At 37.1% G+C, this 14,392-nt stretch overlaps 1 protein-coding gene across 2 annotated transcripts in view; it reads right to left on the bottom strand.

Moving 5' to 3' along the window:
• Nucleotides 1-13,018, bottom strand: part of slc23a2 (solute carrier family 23 member 2) — a 43,978-nt gene extending 30,960 nt beyond the window's left edge. For both annotated transcript variants that reach the window (XM_079638488.1, XM_079638489.1), the window contains exon 1: nucleotides 12,673-13,018. The gene's annotated coding sequence lies outside the window, so the exon portion shown is untranslated. The remainder of the gene's footprint in view (nucleotides 1-12,672) is intronic.
• Nucleotides 13,019-14,392: the final 1,374 nt, after the last annotated feature.

Raw genomic sequence — 14,392 nt, 5'->3', positions numbered from 1 at the left:
TGATTGAACCAAAGTGCAAGTCTGAGCGCAGCAATACTTCCTTGTGGAACCGCTAGTTCATGTGATAGAGTGGTTCCTATTTGAACACAGAACTTTCTATTAGAAAGGAAGTTGGAGATAAAAATGTGTAGGTTGCCTCTCAAACTGATTTCATGTAGATATTTGAGAATACCATATCTCCATAAGCCTTCTCTAGATCAAAAAATACAGCATGTTCTTATTAAGCTGTCCTGAACAAATGATTCCAGTTTGATGAGATGATCTAAGGTGCCTCTTCTAAAACCACACTGATAATCATTGATCTTGTGCTCTGATTCCAGTGTCCACACCATACACTAATTTACCATTCTTTCCATAGTTTTGCAGACTAAACTGGTCAGAGCTATTGGCTGATAAATATTTGAATCACAGGGGTCCTTACCCAGTTTGGGAATAGGAATAACAATGGATTCCTTTCAAGATGGTGGTATGTCTCATGTTCTCCATATGGTATTAAAGATTCCCAGAAGAATAAATAACACTGTGTGAAACCGTGTCAAAAACTAATAATGGAATCTGTCAGGTCCAACAGGAGATCATTAGAGAACACAGGATTATATTATATGGTTCAGAGTTATTTGAATGAAAAGTATGGTTAAATCCGTACTCCGTTAAATTCAGGTCGACGTGAATGGTTTTTTTTCCGAATGGTATTGCTAACATTAGTTATTAAACATCAGGACACCCTTTTAACCACAAGCCAAGAAATATGCCGTACTTGAGGACCTTCCCCTCTGTTTTTCATCTTTTGAATTAGATATATATTGTATTTTGTATTAAAAAAAACTTTTTTTTGGAGGGGTAGTTTTGATACACAACACTTTTGCACCATTTATGACTCTACATGCTTGTGCTCGACATATTTTAAGCTTAAATTTTCCTTTGTTGGATGCTTGTTGAAAATCCTCAGCTTTTTTACAAATTTTAATAGCCTTTTTCCAGTTCGCCTTTGGCTAAGCCACACCCTAGAATGTAGATTGACCAATCACAGCGCAGCCAAGAACGAGCTCCCACAGAGGTCCGACACTTTTTTCACAGCGCTCCATTGACTTTAACACAGGTGTCTCATATTTCTGGTCTCGGCAGGCTATTACCGTCGTAGTTTTATCAAAAATATGGTTAAGCGTTGTGCCTGGGGCATTTGTAACACAGATACGCGTTTCCCAGAGAGGTTGGAGGGGGGTGTCCGTTTTTTTACCTTCCCAAAACCGAAGTCAAATCCTGACAAGTGTCGTTTTTGGATTAAACTGTGTGGATGTCCTCTCAGTCAGCTAAACCCCTCAAGGATCAACAAGCTCACCTTTGCTCTAAGATACATTTTGCTTTTAACCTTATTGTGAAGTTATACTAGTTAGATAGTTTTAGGTTATGATTTTGTTTTTTTAGGTTATGATTTCAGTTCTCTACCCTAATTGTTGATACGCTAGCACACGCTGCTAATAAATACAACTTTATACTCACGTAGTCCGTTTGCTTTGTAATAACGATTATAGAAGTGAATAGAGACCTACCCAGCTTTGCATGAACAGTGTTGATCCTTGATATGGTTAGTCCCAGCCTCCGTCTCGATTAGGATATGCGGTGGTTCATTTTATGACTGTGACCGTTATGCTTTTGCCTCTATTTGGATACCTTGTTGTTGCTTGCGTTTCACCTGTATGTCTTGAATATAGACTTCGAACGCATATTGCAGCCACTTTTGCCTACTTCTATCGGATACTTTATTTGCTGCTTTATAAAAGTTTGATAAAATTTCAGCAGGAAGAGCTATCACAGCATAAGCCATGTTGATACCAAACCAGAGCCCATATGAAGTTGACGGACGTAGCAACAGTAACTAAGGGGGGCGGGGTTGGCCAAAGGTGAATTGTCATCAAACCTTGGATTGGTCCTATGACTTGGCTTTGATGATGTCTTTGGTACCATTTCATTTCTCATTTCCATATCTGTGGAAATACCCTGTTTCCATATCAAACAGGGTCTGAGAAAGATACCAGTTGGCTTTTTCAAGTTTCCATCTAGGGTTTTTATGATGAAAGTCTGATCTAATGGAGGTAATGAGGATTCCACATAAATCATCCCATTTTTCCATGAGAAATCAAGTAAAAGTTTAGGCTCACATATTGTTATATCAATTGCAGAATTTGCTCCATGTCCCGGGTGCAAGTAATTGAGCCATCATTGAAAAGGCACAGATCATTGTTATTAATAAAATGTTCCTTTTATTTTGCATTACTATAATTTCCACCCTATAATGGACTGTGACCATTAAGATCTCCCTAGAATTATGAAGGGGGTTGGTAGTTAGTCAGAAAGCTTATTTAGATCTTGAAGTGTTACTGGTACGTCAAGAGGTATATAGAACACAGAGTGATCACCTTATGAAGGGTTAATCGTACTGCTACTGCTTGTAGAGTATGTCTATTGTGATCTGACTTCAGATAATATCATGTCGAACTAATTTGAAATAGTTTGTAAGTTTTCATGCATATGGTCCAAACATACACAACCTTCTAGTGGCACAATCAGAGACAGAGAACTGCTTGGTGTTAAATTCGTTTCTTGAAGGCAAAAAGCAAAAGGATTGAGAATCATGGCTAGTCGTTGAAGTTCTGCAAAATTTGCCTCACCACAACAACGGTTGCACTGAATAATACACCAATTCTCCATTGTTAAACTTTGGTCTTCACTTGTTTTGGTTTGTTTTTGACTCGAAGTTTGGGTGCTTTGCGTTTTCTTTTTTGTTGAAGTTTTGCGGATTCATTTAGGTTTTTCTCTTGTTAACAGGTCAGATTTGTCTGGCACTCAGTCACAGCACCAGTCTTCTTTTTCGTTAATCCACGAGGCAGTTCTTTGATGAAGAAGGATGGTCACCTGTGCAAACTAGAGGTCCTAAACGGATCCATTCAGCTGGTTGGGGTTTGTTGAAAGTCAGGATACATGTGCCAGTCTTTATTATTTGATCTCCTTTTCTGATTGAAATCTTCAGTCAGACTCTTGTAACAACTTGTGTTAATTATGTGGTTATTTCAGATTTATCCATATCCTGAAGTTCTCGTGTTCAAATGATTCCTCCACTGCCGTTCAGATATGGCTATGGCTGGGTGGTGGCTTTCACCGGAACACCAGCCAGAGTATTTGCTCTCAACAAATTGTCAGCATGGACTTTTGAGCATTCTATCAAAATATGACCTGATCTCAACTTGTTTACATCCTTATCCCTATTTGCAATTCAAAAGAGAATCTCAGGAATGGTTAACTTTGTAAGTATCATGAAAAAGATTCTGAGAGGATACTCTGCAAATTTTCATTTTTTAAAACAGTAATACTATATACATCGTTTATGTCATCAACCGGTTTATGTTCCAATATTCACCTTTTTGAGGTTTGTTTGTTTGCCTGCCGTATTTGGCGAATTGATTCATCATCCTTGTGTGGGTAGCGGGTGTGTGTCGCGTCGCTATGACGACCAGGTACTATTGTGGAGGTACTATCTGCAATGGAAAACGGAGCGAAACGCGAGCCGAGACGAGTCGAGCTGGTACTGGTAATGGAAAAGCGCCATAATATTCAAATTGCTTGAGTGACCCTTTGCCACCACCTTCAGGGAAGAGAAACATACGGCTGATTTAATTGCCAATGGGCACGTCAACGACTGCTTGGTTGGATTGGGCCCTTCCAAACAACCGTGGCCCGTCTATATGAAGTTGGAACCAAAGTATTGTGTTGGACCTGGAAAATCACCAGCTAATCACATTCCTCAAATCCCAGGACTACTTCTTCCGTCGACATGAGTTAGGTATCTATTCCACCCGGGTTTCTATGGGGGCCAATTTGGTTGATATTCTGTTATTAAAACAATGGACTTCCTCCATTTGGTCACTTATGTGACTTAAGTGACCAAATAAATGTTGGGGACACTATACATTTATACATGTACAATAGTATATTCAGTAAGTTTAACATATTTTTGAAAGAACTCACTTATGTCATTTCATAAGGCTGCATCAAAATACGATAATTTACAATGACAGATTTCCATTTTAATATATTTTCAAATGCAATTTATTCCTGTGATGACAGAGCTGAATTTTCTGCATCATTACTTCAGTCTTTAGTTCCATGATCCACTATCCTTCAGAAATCATTCTTATGCAGATTTAGTGCACAAAAAAACATTTCTTATTATTATCAAAAGTGTTGGGGGAAACGCATTACAAGTAACTTGAGTTAGGCTATGTAATCAGATTACTTTAAGTAACTAGTAAAGTAACGCATTACTTTTAAAATTGACAACAAAATATCTCAGTTACTTTTTCAAATAAGTAATGCAAGTTACTTTTTCCCATTTATTGACTGACAGCTCTCTTGTCCCAATGTTGAGAAAATGCAGAGAAGTGCAGAGGCGTTGTGTGTGTGAACATGATGGTTATTGTAGTTCTAGACTAAATGTAAGCATTTACTCATCTAACTTGCACAAAAAGATTCAATATTCAAAATGAATAAAATCAGTGAAATGCAGAATCAGAATACTATTGAACTTTTTGTTTTTATTGGTAAAGTAAGTGCTAAACTTTCTTCTCCTGCATCTATTCTTCCGTTATCCAGAATCCCAGCAGCTGAAACGTTTGAGCGGTGCCCTCTGTACAGGAGTCAATTTGGATTTCCGTCAGCCTGAGGATTATTATTTCACTTTTAGTGTGAAAGGGTCTTTACATTTGCCCAAAAATATAACAGCCCAGCCCAGGTGGAAAAAGTAATGCAAAAGTAACGTAAAGTAACTAAAGGCTGGTTCACACGGCAGGATAATTAGGCTGATTTTAGCCCCGATTCCCCCCTTCCGACAATCTTAAAGACGCTCCGATTATCGTAAAATAATCTGATCAGATATTCCTGCCGTGTGTGGTGTGTTAAGACTGCTCTCGTCTGCTCGGAAGGACATCGGGACCGCTCCGATCTCAAATCGGGGATATCCAACATGTTGGATTTTTTTGGCCCGATTTCTCCTCGTGTGTGGTGTCCCCCGGGGACAAACGAGCACGCAGCCTGTGGACTGTGGCATGTAGCCAATCAGAAAGCGAGGTGACGAGGAAGCACCGGGAAACAAAATCAAAACAGCCAGCGGTATGGCGCACCAGAAAGTCCGGTGGACGTCGGAGATGGAGGATAACAGGGTTTTTTCGGTTAAAAACAAACTACAAACTATCGCCACTGCATCCTCTTCGTCCGCCATGATTGTTTACTCTGAAGTCACGTTTGATCTCGAGGGATTTTGCAAGATTTCCCGTCTGACCTGGGAATGCTCGGGAGTCAAATCGGTTCAAATCGGTTAAGTAATGCAATAGTTAATAGTAATAGTTACTTTTTAAGGGAGTAACGCAATATTGTAATGCATTACTTTTCAAAAGTAACTTTCCCAACACTGATTATCAATGTTGAAAATAGTTCAACGGTAGGTTTTTTTTTGGTGAAATCTATTGTAACAATCTTACTGACACCAATCTTTTGAACAGTAACATGTATGAATTGTTATTGTATGTTTTTTTTCCCCATGACAAAATGTCACCCATTCAAAGTTCATGGAACTGAAACTAGACTGAGATAATCAGTCCAAAGAGACAAAATTGAACTCACTAGTTCTCTGTCAGTAGCTTTAGAGGAACTCATGACTCGTGACTAATAAAACTCATCAGATTCCACACACATTCTTTATACAACCCCAAACTCAGCATTTACACACTCATAAACTTCCTCTTAAAGCCTTGCCAAGATCATGCAAAATATCCTGACCCACCTTCCCGGAGTCAATGGTTTTAAAATTAGGGTCTAAGAACCCCCCAGCCGTCCACAAGAGGGTGCTAGATGATGATGCTAGATGGTGCTAGATGTCCACAAGAGGGTGCCACAGACGATGAAAAAAATAAATAATAATAATAATAATTACCGGTAACAGTAAGACATGCTAGGTACATAGCCTATAAATAGTAAGTAAACTGATTGCCTCTAAGGTTTTTTTCGTCACTACTGTTGTCCTTCATTCGCTGACTGCCAGGCACTATTTTTTGCTTCGATATTATTAACCATTTTTAATATTTAATGCGAGAAATCCTAGAGAAATAAATCAGACTTCAACTGAAAATATTCCTGTAATATTCTAATATTGCACAAACAAAAATACTTTGTATTAAATTATAATAGTACCTTTACTTAATATTATTAAATATTCTCCATATAACATTTAAATACTTTTAACTTTAATAGGTTTAATCATTTAAAGTTTAATAAGTTTTAGTGCATTTTTGTATATTGTTAAGTCAAAACAAATGATTATTCAATAACATTTAAAAATGGTTTACTTTTGGAAACAATGCATGGTCATAATATTAATGTACTATTTTCAGTGTTGTTACAGTTAACTAAAATAAATCAATAAAAATCCCCATCTTTAAATAAAAATAAAATAAATGATAAATATTATCATCTTATTATTATAAGTTTTACTTTAATACAATTTGAAATGTTGCCTGGGTAATTAACTGAAATAAATATGCTTAAGTTGAAATACTAATACTCTTTTTGGACCTAAAAAAAAAGTGTCTGGCCGGGATTTCTAGATCGCCCAAAATGTCCGGGATTCGGCATTTGCTTTCGTCGTTTTTGCATTGCTTTAGGTCCCGCCTTCTCGCACGCCACCATTGGTTGGTCGGTCATGAACGTAACGCAAACATCGGTCAAACTGCATCTCGATCATTACCCTCAGCACCACGAGAGCACAAGAGACAGAGAACCACTTGCTTGTCAACAGTGGCACATGGCTCCTGAACAGCGTAAAAAAAAAGCCCAAATGTAAATTCCCAGATGATTGACAGAGAAAATGTACATTAATAGTAATCAACATTTGAAGTGGATCAAAAAAGTTAATCAAAGTTGTCCTAAGACAAGAATGGTTATTGTAATTCATGTTTAACTTTGATGAAAGGTTTTGATCCACTACAAATGTTGCCTAGTTAAAAAAACAAGCAAAAAAAACAAACACTGCCCGTCACGTCATTCTTGATTTTCACTGGTTTCCCCCCTAGGAAAGACACTGACCTTTCCACACCCATGGAAACACATTCCTCCATACCAGTTAACTCGCACAAATATGCAGTTTAATTAGCCCTCTCAGTGGTGAAGCGAGTTTAGTGACAATACCGCAGGACTGCAGGGGAGCCTGACATCACTGGGCCGCTGCCCTGCCCCACTGAGCGGAAATTTAAACATCAGCGTACCTCTGCAGGGGCGAACTTGACTTTCAGTGCAGTGAATATCAAAGAATGACACATTCCTTTAGAAATTAATATATCCACAGGGCATCTTCAATTAAACACAAAAGGACCCCCACAGAAAGGGAAGGGGCATTTAAATCAACAGAGGTATCTGAAGGGCTTCTGTCAGCAGAACAGGGTGGGATTGAATCTGGTCTGCGCCAGATAGCATGACAACAACATTTACTGCAGCACAGCGAGGGAGATTTATAGAGGTGTTTATCAACTACAAGATCTCAGGAGATGCTGTTCAGTAAGAACAGGTGAATTATGGTGAACGTCTAAATGCAGGGCTTCAAGTCTGAGGCGGAGCTAATGTTTAACTATGTGAGGAGGTAAAAAAATAAAAATAATCTAAATTTAAAAAAATAACAGGTATACTGTTCAGGTTAAAATGAACTCTTTACCAAACTATAATGATATCAACTCAAATAGACTGAATCTAACAGGTTATAGATCGATCTGACACAGAGACACTAACAAAAACCACTGTCTGCACATTTTGTGAGAAAATTCACTGTCAAGGCCGTCATGGTTTTAAAAACTAATGCAGTCAAGCACATCATGTGACCCTGATAGTCTGCTTTGGGTGTGTAGGTCAACTACATAGCCGATGGCAAGTACACAATCATCATCGTTTGAGTTCTTTTATTACTTTTTTTTTTTTATAAAAGTGCAGATTGTAAAAGTGCCATTGGCCGATATAGATGTTCCTTTTTTATGTTATCATTATCAGCCCGATAAGAAAATGAGGCTGATAAAGCCGATAAATAATGGATTATTTCCTTCAGCTGAGACACTTCAGATGCACACTGTTCACCATGGTTTTGAATACCTTGAAATCACTAATAAAAAAAAATAAATAAAAAAAAAAGTACAACGTGCAGCTTAAAGGATTAGTTCACCTCAAAATGAAAATTTCCTGATCATTTACTTACCCCAATGCCATCCAAGATGTTCATGTCTTTCTTTCATCAGTGGAAAATATATATTTTTTTGTTTTGAGGAAAACATTACAGGACTTTTCTCCACACAATGGACTTAAACCGCAACCAAATAGTTGAAGTCCAAATCAATGTATTTTCAAAGGGCTTTGAAGTGCTTCAAATGGCTCTGCACGCTCCCAGCTGAGGAATATGTTCTTATCTAGCGAAACGATTAGTCATTTTCTAAAATAAATACAAATTATATACATTTTACCCACAATTGTTCATCTTGTGCTGGTCTGCGACGCACCAGGCAATACGTAATCACATTGGAAAGGTCACGTCATCTATCCAAGTTATTTATCTGAGTACTCTGGTTCAAAAAGGCAGAGAAGGGTGAAAAAGTCATCTAATTTTCTCCCCCAACATCTTTGTTTTAATTTGTTTTTTTTTTGTTTTTTTTACCTTTCCAACGTGATGCCGTTAATACGTAGCGCATCCAGAGATGGTACAAGATGGGCATTATATATATACATTTATTTTATTTTTTTATTTTTTGAAAACGACCGATCGTTTAACTAGATAAGACCCTATTCCTCAGCTGGGAGCGTGCAGAGCCATTTGAAGCACTTCAAAGCCCTTTGAAAATACATGATTTGGACTTCAACAATTTGGTTGTCCACGGTGTGGAGAAAAATCCTGAATGTTTTCCTTCAAAAAAAATTATTTCTTTTCCACTGAAGAAAGAAAGACTTGAACATCTTGGATGGCATTGGGGGTGAGTAAATGATCAGGAACTTTTCATTTTGAGGTGAACTAATCCTTTAAGTCGGTCATATAGGTTACATAAAATTATAATGAGAACATGATTATAATTGTGTGCTTGAGACACGGATTTTAATGGTGAGACTTTTGTTTTTGTACTCAGGCTCTCAAATTATATCAAATTCGGTGCATCCCTATAATGATAAATAACCACCAACGATAAATTCTCAGAAGATGAACCAGATAATTGATCAAAGATCATTGTTCAGATTAAAATCCATACATTTAATGGCACAATGTTTTTCACACAAGCAATAGCCTAAACGAGGTAAAACCATGACTTATCTATACAATCTCATAGCTAAAGATTGATGCCAATAAATAAAATGAGTAAATGTCACTGGATCCTTCTTTCATAAGAAACCAGTGACATGACACCTTCCTCTTATGCAAGGTGTGAAACCCTCACAATTTACATTACGGCAAACCAACAGGATCTCAATTATTCTAGTCCTATAAGGGTGGTTTATTGAAAGAATCTCAATCAGAGCCCAATAAGTGTTAGGCCTATTCATACAGGTTTTTACAAAAATACATCTATAGAATTCAATTCTTTAAAGGAATTATTAACCAAAAATGAAAATTCAGTCATCATTTCATCATGTCATCATGACTTGCTTTCTTCTGTGGAACATATAAGATATTTTGAGTTATTTTGATTTATGTCTCCATGTTTGATCACACAATGGAAGTAAATGGTTTAATATCTTAAATATCTTTTATCCAGAGAAGAATGAGTCATACAGGTTTGGAACGACTTAACAGAATTGACGGAACAAAAAGACAGTAGCTTAATGGAGGGTACCATATCTACATCTCTTAATCATACCTATACTTAACCACCTTATTAACTATCAATAAGCACCAATTATGAGTTTGAGGCAAAAGGCATAGCTAATAGTTAGTTAATAGTAAATTGGACCCTAAACTAAAGTGTGATCATAAATGTTTCCTCATGAAAAACGGAAAGTGACAGAAAAAGAGAAGAGAGAATTTAGAAGTCGTGTGAAAAAGACTGAAATAGCGTGAGTGAGAGTGTGAGTGATGGCATATTTTTTCGCTTCAAGAGACTAAATCTCATTTTGCGAGTGATCAGATGACTGAGAAAAAGAAAGAAGAATCAAAAAGAGGAAGAAAGACCTTAATGCCATCTTGTTTTTCAGTGGCGTGTTACATAACGTATTGTGACCATCAGCCTGCTGGTGTGTTAACATGCCCTCTCAGCTTCACGCTTTAATTACATGCTTCTTCTCCCTGTCCTTAGTTAAGCTGTCTGTGAAATCAATACAGTTAATTGGCAATGTATTAAACCAATCCACTTCTGGGTATGTTTGGATTGACAAGGGAGCAATGACTTCTGCTGACAAATGCTGATTCAAACTAAGAAAAAAAAAGAAGAAAAAAAAAGTACGACTACAACTGTGAGGATCCATCGCCTTTAACTTCTCTGTACAATATTTAGGCAAGTCAAAACAAAGCACAACAGATTTGTTTAAGCAAAGCACTCCACTCAAAACAGTCTTCTGCTGCTCGACAGCTTGTGCTGTAAAATAAAGAGGAGCTACATTGGTTTATCTAAGTGGGCTCCTCAGAATTTATTTTATTTCTTACAATTCTGAGAAGAAAACAAAAGTCAGAATTGTGAGGTATAAACTCGCAATTAAACATTTGCATTTATGCATTTGGCAGACGCTTTTATCCAAAGCGACTTAAATTGCATTTATCAGTTCATCTTTTCCCTGGGAATCAAACATGACTTGGCGTTGCAAGCGGCAAAGCTCTACTGTTTGAGCTACAGGAAAGCATATGAACATTTATAACTAGCAATTCTGACTTTTTTCTCTGAATTGTGAGCTATAAACCTGCAAATACAAGAAAAACAAAAAACAATTGTGAGATAAAAAGTTGCAATTACCTTTAAAAAAAAATGTTTTATTCCATGGTGGAAAATAGATTCCATATGGGGGAGAGGTCACTGACTTTATTCTATATCTCATGGATGGATGGATAATTTAGTAATCATTTACAAAAACACACAAAGCACAGTGGATGACAAAGAACAGAAAATCCATATTTTACAATGAACCACAGAAAGACGGAGAGCATAGGTAGGCTATAGATGACCTCCATCCTCTATGCATAACTGGAAGATTCATGAGGGCATGATTTGCCATTCATACTTCAGCGTTCCCACACTGTATGATGAAATATATATATATATATATATATATATATATATATATATATATATATGGCATTTCCAGTCATTCATGATTGCTGGGTAAAATTTATTTCATAGAGATTTCTGAGAAAGATTTAAACATGTACTCTATGATTTTTCTTAGAGTAAAAATGTTTCTCAACACACAGACCCATGTTATCACGATGACTTGTGGAAAGTTTTATTCTACAACGATCAACAGCTTATTTAATCTTTAACAACTGATTTAATTTTTCAGAGCCAAATATTAGAAACAAATACACTACACTACCACTCAAAAGTGTGGGGTAAGGATTAATACTTTTAGTCAGCAAAGATGCATTAAATAATATATTAAAAAGACACAGTAAAGAAAGACATTAATAATGTTAGAAGTCATCACAATTTCCTAATATTTCCAGATTTTCCAAGATCGTAAAACTTTTATACCAACACCACTGACTTTTCTTACCAATTTGCCATTCAGCGATTTACGTTGATTTACGTCATCTTGCTCAAGGGGACAACTGGGAGAGGTTAAAGTCATACTAGAAACTTTCAGTTAGCAGCCACTAGACTTCACCTACACCTACTACTGATTTCCATAGAAACACCTGACAGTTTTGAATTCACTTATGGAAAACATGCACCAATTACCAAATCCATATTTAATGAGGCTCAAACTATGTCCTGAGTGTATCACAAATAATGATGTCAGACATGAACCTGCTCTTCTTCACAATCTTTACCCTATGTCACCTCTTCTATCAAACTATTACTAACCTTGACATACATCTCAAAGATAATCAAAACAAGTATCCCTTTATTTAATCAATTAACACAAGAACGTTTAATATCAAACCATCATGTAACCTCATGTTTAAGGTTTAATCGTGTTTAATCATGTTTAAGCATGTGCCCAGGCTAGAAAACAGAGAGATTAACCTGCTAGCTGTCACTTGTCGTTATTATAAAATGAAAAAATACATCTCAAACCAGACCGGCTGAAAGCACGTGGTCCTTGAAAAAGAGCCAGTGACTCAACATCTATATGGCTCTCAACAGACAGATCAATAGTGCTGAACATTATCCATACATCAAAATCAAGTCCTATATACACACATACACCAGAGAACAAGAACAAGAAAAAATGTAAGTGTTCATATAACAGCGTCGTCTTTATTGTATAATGCAGTCCAGCCGGTTAGAAGTCAGATTCTGCATAGCATCGCTAGGACTAACGTAATATGGAATGAGGTGTTGATGGAATACGACTAGGACATTTTCCGTTATATTAAGACATGAAGAAAATATATATTTACATTTACAGGTACACCACTTGTGTCACAAAATACATTCAGTCGTTATTGCTCACCTTTCAGGGAAGAAAAAAACCGTCGTCCTCTTCTGTAATTTCCCCTTGTGTTCTGTCGCGCTACACTGTGTCCTACTTCAACACTACCGAGGGTCAATACAGAAACAGCGACTTTCTCTGAGCAAGCATCTTCGACAGGAATGTGTCTTCTGACTACACGGGCTTACATATGATGAGCAGGAGGCGAGTGGAACGGTTTTTTCCCCTCTGTTATATAGCAACACACGGACGTACACACACTGGGGCACTGTGGCATTTCAACGCATGCTCAAAACAAACCCTGCCGTCGCGACGCTCACAAGCCCCGCCTTCTGGTGACTCTCGGCCAATAGAATTGTTCAGATGCGATGACGCAGCACTCCAGTCACCTCTTTTACAACGGTATAGTTTCCGCCCCTGTGATTCCATAAGTCCGCTGAATGTATCCTCCTTCACACGCCCCCTATCTGCCTCACAGGACCAGGATTTCCTCCAAGTGTGCTTTTAACAGTAAAGATGGCGCTTTTATTCTCTCTTTTTTGCCTTAAAAGTAGCCTATCGAACAATCATATTTACAACATACAATATGCAATTAAAAAAATAGATAAAAACTAAATTTAGAGGCGCTAAGAGACGGACAATATATGTAAACATGTATATGAATGGCATAAACATACATCAAACGTTAAATAACGATATGTTAATAAAAGAAGCACATAGTTTCACTCAAGGCCATCCGTGGTGTTCCTCGACGCCCCCTGTCGGTCTTCAGACTGCACTGAGTCATTACTTAATTGACCTACATTCAGTCACCACTACATAATGACAAGGCACCAATGAATGAGCCGCATTTTTCTCGTTACAAAATGAGTAGGAAAGCATCTCTTAGCTTTAAAACTTTTGTGGTATTTGAGTGCAGTTTTGACAATAACAACACGTGACCTCCATTATCATCATTATTAAACATTTTCATTATAAAACAAATTATATAATTAGCGAACAACCCACTAAAAGAACATGTAGGCTAATGCAGACACACAGGGAGGTCACTGGGGGACTGTTATTTTTGCTCAACAGAGGGCCATTGAAGAAGGAGATGAAGAGTTTGTTGTGTAATTCATTTATTGTGTTTTTGCTAAGCTTTTAACGAAGGGTTTAAGAGAGCAGCACAGTGACTAAGCTCACTGACCATCTAATCTGAACACATACAATAGCACCACTGAATAAATACAAAACTTGTTTTAGGTGCTTTTATTATATGTTTACTTTCTCATGCTTAATACAGAGCAAAGTTATACTCTAAATGGAGAAATGTGCATAGGTATTGTCTAAATGTAATTAGGGGTTTGAAGCCTAATCATTTTGTTACATTAAGCTGGCATGTCTGTGATGCACATAAAATAAAATAAACATAGTAGTCCTTAACTAGCTTTGTACTAAGCCCCCTAGCTTTGTACTGCCCCCTGATGGTGTGAATAGGCAGTGTTATATAAAATGAAAGAAATGTGGTTTACAAAGAGCCCACTTCTTCATATGGCGTGTGTCCCTAATAAAATAAATACTTGCAAATGTATTGTTCAATACATCACAAAATGAAAGCCTGAAAATAAAAAGCACATCAAATACATAGCCTACATTTTGGTAATCGACTAAGGCTACTACTTTTTTTTCTTTCAGTACAGTTTAAAAAAAGTGAATTCCCATGGATACCTAACTCTCTTGACCGATCTTTTCTCAGATT

The sequence above is a fragment of the Phoxinus phoxinus genome, assembly GCF_949152265.1.
Source record: "Phoxinus phoxinus genome assembly, chromosome: 15".
NCBI lineage: Eukaryota > Metazoa > Chordata > Actinopteri > Cypriniformes > Leuciscidae > Phoxinus > Phoxinus phoxinus.
This window is presented reverse-complemented; position numbering and strand designations above follow the sequence as displayed.